At 38.0% G+C, this 12,162-nt stretch overlaps 1 protein-coding gene across 3 annotated transcripts in view; it reads right to left on the bottom strand.

Annotated features, from left to right (window-relative positions):
• The window catches only part of SDCBP (syndecan binding protein), a 37,192-nt gene extending 31,396 nt beyond the window's left edge, over positions 1 to 5,796 (bottom strand). For 2 of the 3 annotated variants that reach the window (XM_032882600.1, XM_032882602.1), the window contains exon 1: positions 5,667 to 5,795. The gene's annotated coding sequence lies outside the window, so the exon portion shown is untranslated. Of the gene's footprint in view, positions 1 to 5,666 lie in introns of all 3 variants that reach the window. The other variant, XM_032882601.1, reaches the window with a different exon arrangement.
• Positions 5,797 to 12,162: the final 6,366 nt, after the last annotated feature.

Below are 12,162 nucleotides of genomic sequence, written 5' to 3'. Positions count from 1 at the left end.
CACACTGAAGTGTTATACACATTTTAACAAGTGGGATTTATTCCTGGAGTACAAGGATGGTTCAACATACAAAAAATTAATCAATGTAACAGACCACATCAACAAAACGAAGGGTAATAGAAAAACATATGATGACCTCAACTGATACAGAAAAAATATTTCATAAAATTCAGTAGTCTTTTATGATTAAAAAAAAAAAGAAATTCAACAAAATAGGAACAGAAGAAAATTACATCTACATAATTTAGAGCCACATATGAAAAACTCACACCAACATTATACTCAGTGGTAAGTGACTGTTTTTCCTCTAAGATCAGGAACAAGGCAAGGAAACCCACTTTCACCATTTCTATTCAACATAGTACTAGAAGTTCTAGCCAGAACTACTAGGCAAAAATAAAAAATAACAAGCATCCTAACTGAAAAGTAAGTAAAATTATCTGTGCAGATCATTTAATTTATATATCTAAGGTTTAGAAAACTGTAAAGACTCCACAAAAAAAGCTGTTAGAACTAATAAATTCAGCAACGCTGCAGGGTACAGTCAATGCACAAAATCAGTTGATTTCTATATATGAAAAATAATCTGAAAATTGTTATTGTCTTACAATAGCATAAAAATAATACTTAAGAATTAATGCATTTGTTAATTTAATCAAGGAGGTAAAAGGCTTGTATAATGCAAACCGCAGAGGTACCTGTGTGGCTCAGTCAGTTAAGCATCCAATCTTGATTTTGGCTCAGGTCAGGATCTCAGGATCACAAGACTGAGCCCCAAGTCAGGCTCTGCACTCAGCAAGGAGTCTGCATGAGATTCTCTCCCTCTCCCTCTAACCCTCATCCTATTTGTGCTCGCACTTGCTCTCTAAATAAATCTTAAAAAAAAAAAGAAAAAGCTACAAAACACCATTGAAAGAAATCAAAGAGGATATAAATAAAATGAAGCACACCCCACATTCATGGACTGGTAGACTTAATACTGTTAAAATGTCAGTATTATCCAAAGTAATCTCAAGATTCAATGGAATCCTTATGAAAATAACAATGACTTTTTTTCAGGAACAGAAAAACTCATCCTAAAATCCATATGAAATCTCTAAGAACTCAAATATCCAAAACAATCTTGAAAAAAACAAAAGTGGAAGGCTCATACTTTCTCATTTCAAAACTTACTATGAAACTACACTAATCAAAACAGTAGGATATTAGCATACTGTCCTATAGATCAATGGAAAAGAATAGTAAGCCTAGAAATAAACCCTCACACACGGTTAAATGATTTTTAACAAGAGTGACAAGGCCATTCAATAAGTAAAAGCCTTTTCAATAAATGGCGCTGAGCAAATTGGACATCCATGTGCAAAAGTGTGAAGGTGGACCTCTACCTAACACTACAAAAATTAACTCAAAATGGTGAACGACCTAAACTTAAGACCCAAAACAATAAAAACTCTTAGAAGAAAACACAGGACAGAAGATTCATGACTTTGGATTTACCAGTGATTTCTCTGGATATGATACCAAAGGTAAAGGTAACAAAAGAAAATTTAGACACAATGGACTTCATGAAAATTTTAAATTTTTGTACATGAAAAGACAGCATCAACAAAGCAAAAAAAGCAACCCACAGAATGGGAGAAAATATTTGCAAATCATATATCCAATAAGAGATTAATCCCTTAATATCTAGAGTATTTAGAGAACTACTTAAACTCAACAAGAAAAAAAAATACTGGCAAAAAAAACTGAATAGAAATTTCTCCAATAAAGATACAAGAATGGCCATGAACACATGAAAATAGGCTCAAAATCATGAATCATTACAAAAATGCAAATCAAAACTAGGAGATACCTCACACCCCTCAGAATGGCTATCAAAAAAAAAAAAAAAAACCAAGTATTGAAGGAAAATTAGTCAGATATACGCAAAAGAATGAAACAGGACCACTTTCTCACACCATACACAAAAAAATAAATTCAAAATGAATTAAAGACCTAAATGTGAAACCTGAAACCATAAAAATCCTAGAAGAGAGCACAGGCAGTAATGACTCTTAACATGGGCTATAGCAACATTTTTCTAGATAAGTCTCCTGAGACAAGAAAACCAAAAGCAAAATTAACTATTGGGACTCCATCAAAATAAAGTTTCTGCAAAGCAAAAGAAACTATCATCAAAACTAAAAGGCAACATACTGAATGGGAAAAGAGATTTGCAAATGACATACCTGATAATGGGTTAGTATACAAAATACATAAAGAACTTAACTCAAAGCCCAAAGAACAAATAATCCAATTTTAAAATGGGCAAAAACAGACATTTCCGCAAAAAACACATCCAGATGGTCAACAGACACATGAAAAAAATGTTCAGCATCACTCTTCATCATGAAAATGCAAATCAAAACCACAATGAGATATCACTTCACAACTATCAGAATGGCTAAAATAAAAAAACAGAAAAAAAAAAAGTGTTGGTCATGATGTGAGAAAAAGGAACCCTCTGCACTGCTGGCAGGAATGCGAACTGCTACAGCCACTTTGGAAAACAATATGGAAGTTCCTAAAAAAAATTAAAAATAGAACTACCCTATAATCCGGTAATTGCACTACTGGGTATTTACCCCCAAAGTACAAAACAATGAATTCAAAGAGATACATGCACCCCTGTGTTTATTGCAGCATTATTTACAATGGCCAAACTATGGAAGCAATCTGTGTCTATCAATAGATAATGAAGATAAGGGATATACACACACAGAGGAATATCCAGCCATAAAAAGGAATGACCTTTTGCCATTTGCAACAACATGGATAAAGCTAGGGAGCAGGCTAAGCAAAATAAGTTAGAGAAAGACAAATACCACAAAATTTCACTCATATGTGGAATGTGGGATTTAAGAAACAAATGAGCAAAGGTAAGAAAAAGAGGTAAAGCAAAAAACAGACTCTTTACTATAGAGAACAAACTGGTGGTAACCAGAAGGGAAGTGGCTGGGGAATCAGTGAAATTGGTGATGGGGATTAAGGAATATATTTGTCCTAATGAGCAATGGGTGATATTCAGTATTGTTTATTCACTATAATGTACACCTGAAACTAATATGACACTGTATGTTGACTATATTGGAATTTTTTAAAAAGTATCAATTAGCAGGAATGTGAATAAATTGAAACCCTTGTGCACTGTTTATGGGAATATAAAATGGTACAGCCACTATAGAAAACAGAATGGTGGATCCACCAAAAAAACCCCAAAAACAAAAAAAAATTAATTATATGATCCATCACTCCACTTCTGGGTAGACATCCAAAAGAATTAAAATCTATGTCTAAAGAGATATTTGGACACCCATGTTCATAGCAACAATATCCACAAAAGCTCCAACATGGAAGTAATGCAAGTGTCAATCTATAAATGAATGGACAAGCAAAATGTGGTATATACACACAATGGAACATTATTCAGCTTTAAAATGGAAGGAATTTCTGCAACACGCTGGGTGAATCTTGAAGACATTATGTTAAGTGAAATACACCAATCACAAAAAGACAAATACTGTATGATCCCACTTATATGAGGTACTTAGTCAAAATCATAAACATATAATGGTGATTACCAAGGGCTGGGGGAAGGAGAGAACCGGGAGTTATTGTTTAATGGGCATAGAGCTTCCACTTTACAAAATGAAGAGGTTTTTAAGGACGGATGGTGGTAATGGTTGTACAACACCGTCAATGTATTTAAACTTCTGAACTGCATACTTAAAAATGGTTGAGATGATAAATTTTGCTATGTGTATTTTACCACAGTAAAAAAGAAAAGAGGAAGGGGGAGAATATATGTTTGCATAGGTATCAAATATCCCTGGATGGATACCTAAAAAACATGAAAGGGTTGACTCCTATAAGAAGGAACTGTGGTTGGCTGGAGGACCTTAAAATGGAGGGAGACTACACGGCACACCTTTTTTATTGCTTACATTCCGAGCCGTGTTACTGTTTACTGCCTCAAAAATCAAATAAATGTACAAATTATGTTGGCAGCACTTGGAAAAAAAACTAATTAATGCTAATATAACTATTACTAGATGCAGGACATATTTTAAAGTTGTTCAGAGGAATTTTTTTTTTTTTTTTTAGAAAATCTTGGCATTTACTACCTTAAAAAATACCGAAATCTGGCAAAAACAGGAAAAAAAATAGTTGACTCATGTTTAATTTAAGGAATGGTTATATTGAAGAGTACATTCAACTGCCAACTATTTGTAAATTCATCCTCTTCTGGTAAAGATTTTTGTATCCTTATAATGCTCAAAATAACTAAAAATGCTGTCGAAATTAAATCTGGATTATAATGGACTATTTCCTGAACATTTTAAAGGACATTCCACTTAATTTTTTTCATTCTATAGCACAAACCACTTGATCCGTAATATTTCTGTACCATTTAAAGGACAAAAATTTATAGAACTGAAGTGGAACAAAAAACATGAAAAAACTTTTTTCTTTTTATTATTATTATTTTTTTTTACCATTTCCCTCAACCTCAAATAGAAAAAGTAAAGAATGGAAAATCTGTATTTTAATCACATATACTGAAGGTAAAGCTAAGAGCCTGCAGCTGTTTTCAATGTAATTTTCCTTTTTAATCAATTGTTTTTTTTTCTTTCAAACACGTAGATGTTAAGAGTTTGGTAAACCAAGTACTTCTCAAGAAATGTACTTACATAAAGAAAAAAAGAAATCACAATGTATGTGCTGCCGAAGCGAGCACAAGAAAAAAAAAATCACAATAAATACGTATGCAGATAATATATACAGACCAGATAACCTAGAAATTCCTTTCAAAACCTGGCACACTGGAAGGCTCCATAATTAAATAATTCCACTTCGGTGAAAAGGACAACTTTCCACATCCATATGCCTTCACTTTCCCCTTATTACAAGGAAATCCTGAAATGAAAACTCTTGAGTCATTACATCTCAAGGGATACTTCCTTCTACACACACCCTGCTGGAACGTTTCTCCCTCTTCTCCAACTTCTCCAAGAATAGGCGCGCAGCGAACCACCTCTCCCAACCCCCTTCCAGAAAGTCAAGGCTTGGCCCACTCAACAGACACCTCCTTCCCCCCTCCAAATCCAGGGCGGTCCGACTAAGCCACCCAGGAAGGTGACTGGGTACAGTCCAAGGAACGCAGAGCACCGTGACGAGCCACAGCCAGCCGCTCTTCCTCCACCGGTCCCCAGCGATCCCAGCCAAGAGGAACAAAAACGCTCGAGACGGACCAGAACGAGGAGTCCGAGCTGAGGCGGCAGCTGACGGCGTCGCCGCGGGCCGGGCCGCAGCGCTGCCCCTTACCCCGCCAACCCCCCGCCGCCCCCCTCACCGCCCCCTCACCCTTCGCCCCAGTCCGGGCGGGACCACGAAACGCCAGGGTCGCCGGCGGAGCTAGCGGCTCGCGCAAACTTTCGCCCCGGGCTCCGGAGGGCGCAAGGACGGGCGCGGAGACCACTGAAGAGCGGACGTCGCCGCCGCTTCCCGAAAACCGCTGAGACCCAGACGCTCTCCGCTAGGTGACCCGGAGATCCCTCGCCTCCGCCCCTAGTCCCCGCACCCGGGACGCGGCCGGAACACCCCTCTCCCCCCACACCGCTGCTCACCTAGGCCACAAGGACCCGCTCACCGCCGTTGCCGCCCCGCCGCCTCCGGTAACTGGCACAGACTTCCGAGACCCGAAGAGAGAAGAGCAGCGAGCGCCCGAGGACCGCCCGCGAGGCGCGTCACGGTGCCGCCCCCGCCTTCCGCCCGCGCAGGCGCGCGGCTCCAGGTCAGGTGACCCATCCCTATGGTAACAGGCCGGGGTTACTGGGGGACGGGGGAAGGGCGTGGGCTGCTCATGCTAGTGCTAGGGTTGGGGAGGGTAAAGTCGCCCACCCGCTGCCCGAGGTTATGTTCCCCACCTTCTCCACCCTCCCCAGGGGTGGTATGGGAGGGCGGGTGCTACCTGCCCTCTGCTGTGTTCCTGTGTGCTCAGGGTCGTTTGGTTCACATCACCTACAATACAAAGGAGAGTCCAGAGAACCTGTCCTTTGGAGATTTCCTTCACAGCCTTGGACTTCCACTTTACTCCTACTTATCTGGACCCTCTCACTTTACCTCGCCACTCACAGGCTCAGAAACATTGCTTCCCCTAAACCTTCTCAACTCTTCCCCTCTTTGTTACAACTTTATTCTTCGGCTTTTATTACTCTTTGTCCAACTGAGCTAAAGTTCATTCGCTGTTCAAGGTTATGTATGGTGCTGCGCAAAAGCAGTAACCCATATCCTAAAGCAAACACTAAAAAACTATATTTCTTGAGGGCTGGCTAGGTTCCAGATGCTGTCATGTAGTCTGAAATCCTTACACCAGTCTGTAAGACAGATACAACATCCCTGTTAGCAACAGAGAAACTGAGGCACTAAATTACCCAAGCATTAACTTAGAAGCATTTTATTTATATTTAGTGCCGTAACAATTTAATGTGGCAAAACTAATAAAAATCTGAGAATAAAAGAGATGACAAGTATACAAGATGAAAACTTGCCCTCAGAGAGTTTATGGTCTAGCTGATAAAGTAGACATTTAAAAATAGACAGTAGATTGGTAAGGAAGAAATATGCCTGTTTTTTAAAAACAAACATGTGACATGATTATTTAGAAAATCCCAAAAGATTAACCAAAAAAAACCCTAAAACTAATAAATAATTATAGCAAAGTTGTAAGATACAAGTTTAACATACACAAGAGCTACTTGCTTATATTTTTCAGCAATGTACAATTGGAATTTGAAATTAAAGACACAATATCACTTATATTAGCACAAAAAAATGAAATACTTATGTATAAATCTAACACATGTACAAAATCTATATGGGAGAACTATAAAATTTGGATGAAAGGAATCAGATACAAGTAAATGGAAAGATATTCCATGTTTAAGAGTAGGAAGATTGAATATGGTCAGGATGTCAGTTCTGGGTGCCTGGGTGGCTCAGTTGATTAAGCGACTGCCTTCTGCTCAGGTCATGATCCTGGAGCCCAGAGATCAATTCCTGCATTGGGCTCCCTGCTCTGAGGGAATCTGTGTCTTCCTCTGACCCTCCCTGTCTTGTGCTCTCTCTTTCAAATAATTAAATAAAAATCTTTAAAAAAAAAAAAAAAAAGAAAAAAGAAAAGAAAGAAAGAAAAAGGATGTCACTTCTTCCCAACTTGATAGATTTGACATAATCTCTATTAAAGTCCCAGAAAGTTATTTTTTGGACATCAACAAGCTAATCCTACAGTCTTTATGGAAAGACAAAAGTCCCAGGAGAGCCAACCAATACTGAAGAAAGTAAACAAAGTCACAGGCCTGACAGTGCCCAATGTTAAAACTTACTATAAAACTATAGTATTTGAAACAGTGTGGTATTATCAAAAGACTAGAAAAATAGATCATTGGAACAGAATACAGAGCCTAGAAATAGACTCACACAAATGTATTCAACGGATCTTTGACAAACATGCTAGCAAAAAAAAAAAAAAAAAGTCTAAACATAGACGCTACACCTTTTGTAAAACTTAATTTGAAATGGGTCACTTAGGTGCCTGGGTGGTTCAGTCAGCCAAGTGTTTGCCTTCAGCTCAGGTCATGAACCCTGAGTCCTTGGACTGAGCCCCACATTGGGCTCTCTGCTCTGTGGGGAGTCTCCTTCTTCCTCATCCTCTGCCCCTCCTTCCTGCTTGTATTCTCTCTCTCTGAAATAAATAAATACCGTCTTAAAAAAAAAAAAATGAAATGGATCATTGACCTAAATTTAAAATGCGAAACTAAACTTCTGAAAGATAACATTGGAGAAAATCTAGGTGGCCTTGGGTTTAATCATAGTTTTTAGATACAACAAAAACACAATCCTGAAAGAAAAAATTTGTTAACTTAGACTTCACTAAAATTTACAACCTCTGCTCTGTGAAAGACACTGTTTAGAAAAGGAAAAGACAAGCCACAAACTAGGAGAAAATATTTGCAAAATACATATTTGATAAAGGGCTTGTATTCAAAATATTCAAAGAACACCAAAACCTCAACAATAGGAAAACAACCCAATCTAAAACTAGGCAAAAGAGGGTGCCTGGATGGCTCAGTGGGTTAAGCCTCTGCCTTCAGCTCAGGTCATGATCTCAGGGTCCTGGAATGGAGTCCCGCATCGGGCTCTCTGCTCAGTGGGAGACTGCTTCCCCCTCTCTCTCTGCCTGCCTCTCTGCCTACTTGTGATTTCTCTCTGTGTGTCAAATAAATAAATAAAATCTTAAAAAACAAAACTGGGCAAAAGATCTGAAAAGACACCTCACTAAATAAGATACACAAATGACAAGTAAGTATATGAAAGGAGACTCAACAGCATAGGACATTAGAGAAATACAAATTAAAACAACAATGAAATACCCCTACACACCTGGGAACAAGGCTAAAATCCAAAATACTGACAACGCCAAATGCCAATGAGGATATGGAGCAAACAGAAAGCTTATTCATTGCCGGTAGGAATGTAAATGGTACAGCCATCTTAGAAGGTAATTTGGAAGTTCTTACACAGATCAACATAGTCTTGCCATATGAACCAGTTATCACGCTCATGGATATTTACTCAAATGAGTGGAAAACTTATGTCCACGCAAAACTCTGCACATAGCAGGGGTCCCTGGGTCACACAGTTGTTTAAGCTTCCGACTTGGTTTCTGCTCAGGTGGTAATCTCTGGATTGTGAAATCAAGCCCCGAGGCACGCCCCACAGTGTGTGGAGTCTGCTTGGTATTATCTCTCCCCCTCCCTCTGCCTCTCCTGCTCATGCTCTTTCTCAAGTAAATAGATAAATCTTTAAAAATAAACAAAAAAACTCTGTACATTAATATTTATAGCTGCTTTATTCATAATTACCCCAAACTGGAAGCAAACATATCATTCAATACGTGAATGGATAAACAGTGGTACATCCATACTATGGAATAATATTCAGCAATAAAAAGAAACGAGCTATCAAGTCATGGAAGGACATGGAGGAAACTTAAATGCACATTGCTATGTGAAAGCAGTCTAAAAAAGCTACGTATTATATGATTCTAACTATATGACATTATGGAAAAAGTAAAACTATAGAGGCAGTAAAAGATAGTTGCCAGACGTTCGGGGAATAAAGAGAAGGATAAGCAGGTGAAACACAGGGTGGTGAAGATATTTTGCATGATATCATAATGGTAGTCAATGATGTTAGCATTTGTCAAAAGCCGTAACAGTATGTGGTGTGTGTACAGATAGTCTTTGTCCCCAGTTCCTGGATCAGAACTTCAGAAACCCTTTGATGCGGAGGGTATGTGTTGTGGTGGGCACTGTGTATTGTGTGAGACTGATGAATCACAGACCTGTACCCCTGAAACAAATAATACATTATGTGTTAATAATTAAAAAAAAAAAAAAAAGAGAGAGAAAGAAAGAAAGAAACCCTTTGAGTTTCAGGAGTGATAGGTGTTTCCTTGTTATGCTAATAAGGTGGCTAATAGCTGGAGGGGGAAGGAGCCCTAGATAGCTTCATGATGGAGGCTGGTTGTCAGGAAGACCAAGCCTTTGATCAGAGATGGGGTGCCTCGGTGGCTCAGTTGCTTAGGTGTCTGCTTTAGGCTCAGGTCATGATCCCGGGGTCCTAAGATCGAGTCCCACATTGGGCTTCCTGCTCAACCAGAAGCTTACTGCTCCCCCTTCTTGTGCACTCTCTGTCTCTTTCTGTCAAATAAAAATCCTTAAAAAAAAAAATTGATTAGAGAGTTGGTACTTTCAGCCTCGGTTCTTCCCCACTTTTAAGCAGGAGAAGGCACTGGAGACTGAGTTCATGCACAGGGTCCCAGGTAAAAGAAACAGGTCCTGTGCTCATGACTGAGAATCAGAATGGATTGGACTTCTCAACAGAAATTCCTGAAGCTGATGAACAATGGAGCAATGCCTTCAAAGTTATAAGAGAAAGTGATTTCTAACGTGGAGGTCTATGTCTGAGGTAGATGAGATCATTCAAATTGGACACATGAAGACATTTTTATAAATACTGCAAAGAACCATAAAGTTTCTCTCTCATGCTCTTCCAGAAAGTAAATGACAACCTAAATGTGCATTTGCTGCACAAAAATAAGAATACAACAAGGAAAAGAAAAAAGGGATGAGGAAATTTCCACAACACAGAGGCTTCAGCCTCAGGAAGGTGAAGATTGTTTAAGAACGTTGTTGAAGGGAACGTTGTTGTTATTGTTAAATGACAGCTAGGCAAGAGGCCCAGAAAGGAGCAATCCCACTTACAATTGGATAATAGAGGGCTCTAGGGGGACTGTCTCCAAGAAAAGTAGCATATTTGAACATAGCAAGAGATTCCTATTTCTCGGAGAGGGGAGGTGAATTAATAAGGAATTAGAGTACAAAGCAGTGGGAAAAAAATGAGACAAATTGACCAAGAAAAGAACTGTAATCATATCACTTTACATGACTCATCTTTAAATAATATTTATGTAGGCATAGTAAGATCAACATATTATTTATTAGTTTAGACCCAAACCATGATCACAGGTTAGCCACAGATGCTAGCTAATGTTATTTTCCAGAACGTGTCACTTTCTTTGGACTTTGAGTGGTCTGACACAAAAACAGACCCACAAATATGAATATACTCTAACAATTACCAAGGGAAAATACGCCTAAGCGAAGACATTACTACATATTAAAATCTCTTTATATTCCATGCTATGCCTAAAGTACAGTATTCTTACTTTTTTTAAATGCCTCTTAGGTCTCTTCTTGGTTTATAATGTTGTTTATAGTGAGGAGTAAAGATAAGAATGATTCAGATACATTTTTATTCAATTTTTAGAATGGACAACTTTGTTTTTTTAAGGCCCTTGAAATACTAATAATGCATAGTACTACATAATTAACATTATTGCTATTTCTAAAGATTTAATTTTACCATAAAGACCAAAAATAGCCGATCACTTGGCCATCACTTGCTCTACTGAATTATGCAATTTCCTCTTCCTTTTTGAAATCCCAGCCACATGACAAACCAGACTGCCCTAAACTCTTTGAAATGCTTGCTTCCATTCCGGAACACATTTCCTTCCTCAGGGTTTTACATCAACAAAATTACAAACAATGTTTTATTGAACAGTAAAACCACCACTTAAAACACACCTCAGCTGACTTTCCTGGAACAAATTTGTTTATGTACATTCTAGAAAATCTCACTTAGAATATTTTCCTGAAAAACAAATATGTAAATTATATTTTGTTGATTCAGTCACTGTTTAAATGCACAAGGGGTGCTCCCTATTTCAAAAGAACACTGAAAGTAAAGACACTTGTGGAAAATTGAGTAATTATTTCTTAGTAAACTGTACTTTAAAAGTTTGGATTTAGTGTAACTGGTTATTTTATAATAGAACATTCATGTGTAAATCTGAATAGTCTCTGTTGTTAAATTACCATTTTCCCAAGTATGCACAATTTTACAAAGTTGCTTTTCTTTAGGTTTTTAATTTTAATTCCAGTTAGTTAACATACAGTGTTATATCAGTTTCTGGTGAACAATACAGTGATTCAACACTTCTGTATATCACCCTGTGTTCATTTCAACAAGTACACTTCTTCATCCCCTTCTCCTAATTCACCCATCTCCCCAACTATTAGTTTGTTCTGTATAATAAACGTCTGTTTCTTGATTTGTCTCTCTCTCTCTTATTTTTTCCCTTTGCTCATTTGCTTTCTTTTGTTTCTTAAATTCCACATATGTGTGAAAACCTGTTGTCTTTCTCTGACCGACTTACTTCACTAAGCATTATACTCTAGTTCCATCCATGTCTTTGCAAATGGCAAGATTTCATTCTTTTTTATGGCTGAATAATATTCCGTTGTATATATGCACCACATCTTCTTTATCCATTCATCAATCGATGGACACTTGGACTGCTTCCATATCTTAACTATTGTATATAATGCTGCTATAAACGTAGGGGTGCATGTATCCCCTTTGAATTAGTGCTCTTGTGTTGTTTTACAAAGCTGTTTTTAAAGTTCCTTCATCATAGATTATTTTGCCATAGTG

Source organism: Lontra canadensis, unplaced genomic scaffold, assembly GCF_010015895.1.
Source record: "Lontra canadensis isolate GAN:19392208 unplaced genomic scaffold, GSC_riverotter_1.0 scaffold83, whole genome shotgun sequence".
In the NCBI taxonomy this organism is placed as follows: domain Eukaryota; kingdom Metazoa; phylum Chordata; class Mammalia; order Carnivora; family Mustelidae; genus Lontra; species Lontra canadensis.
The sequence above is the reverse complement of the archived record's forward strand: the minus strand, read 5'-3'. Positions and strand labels throughout refer to the sequence as shown.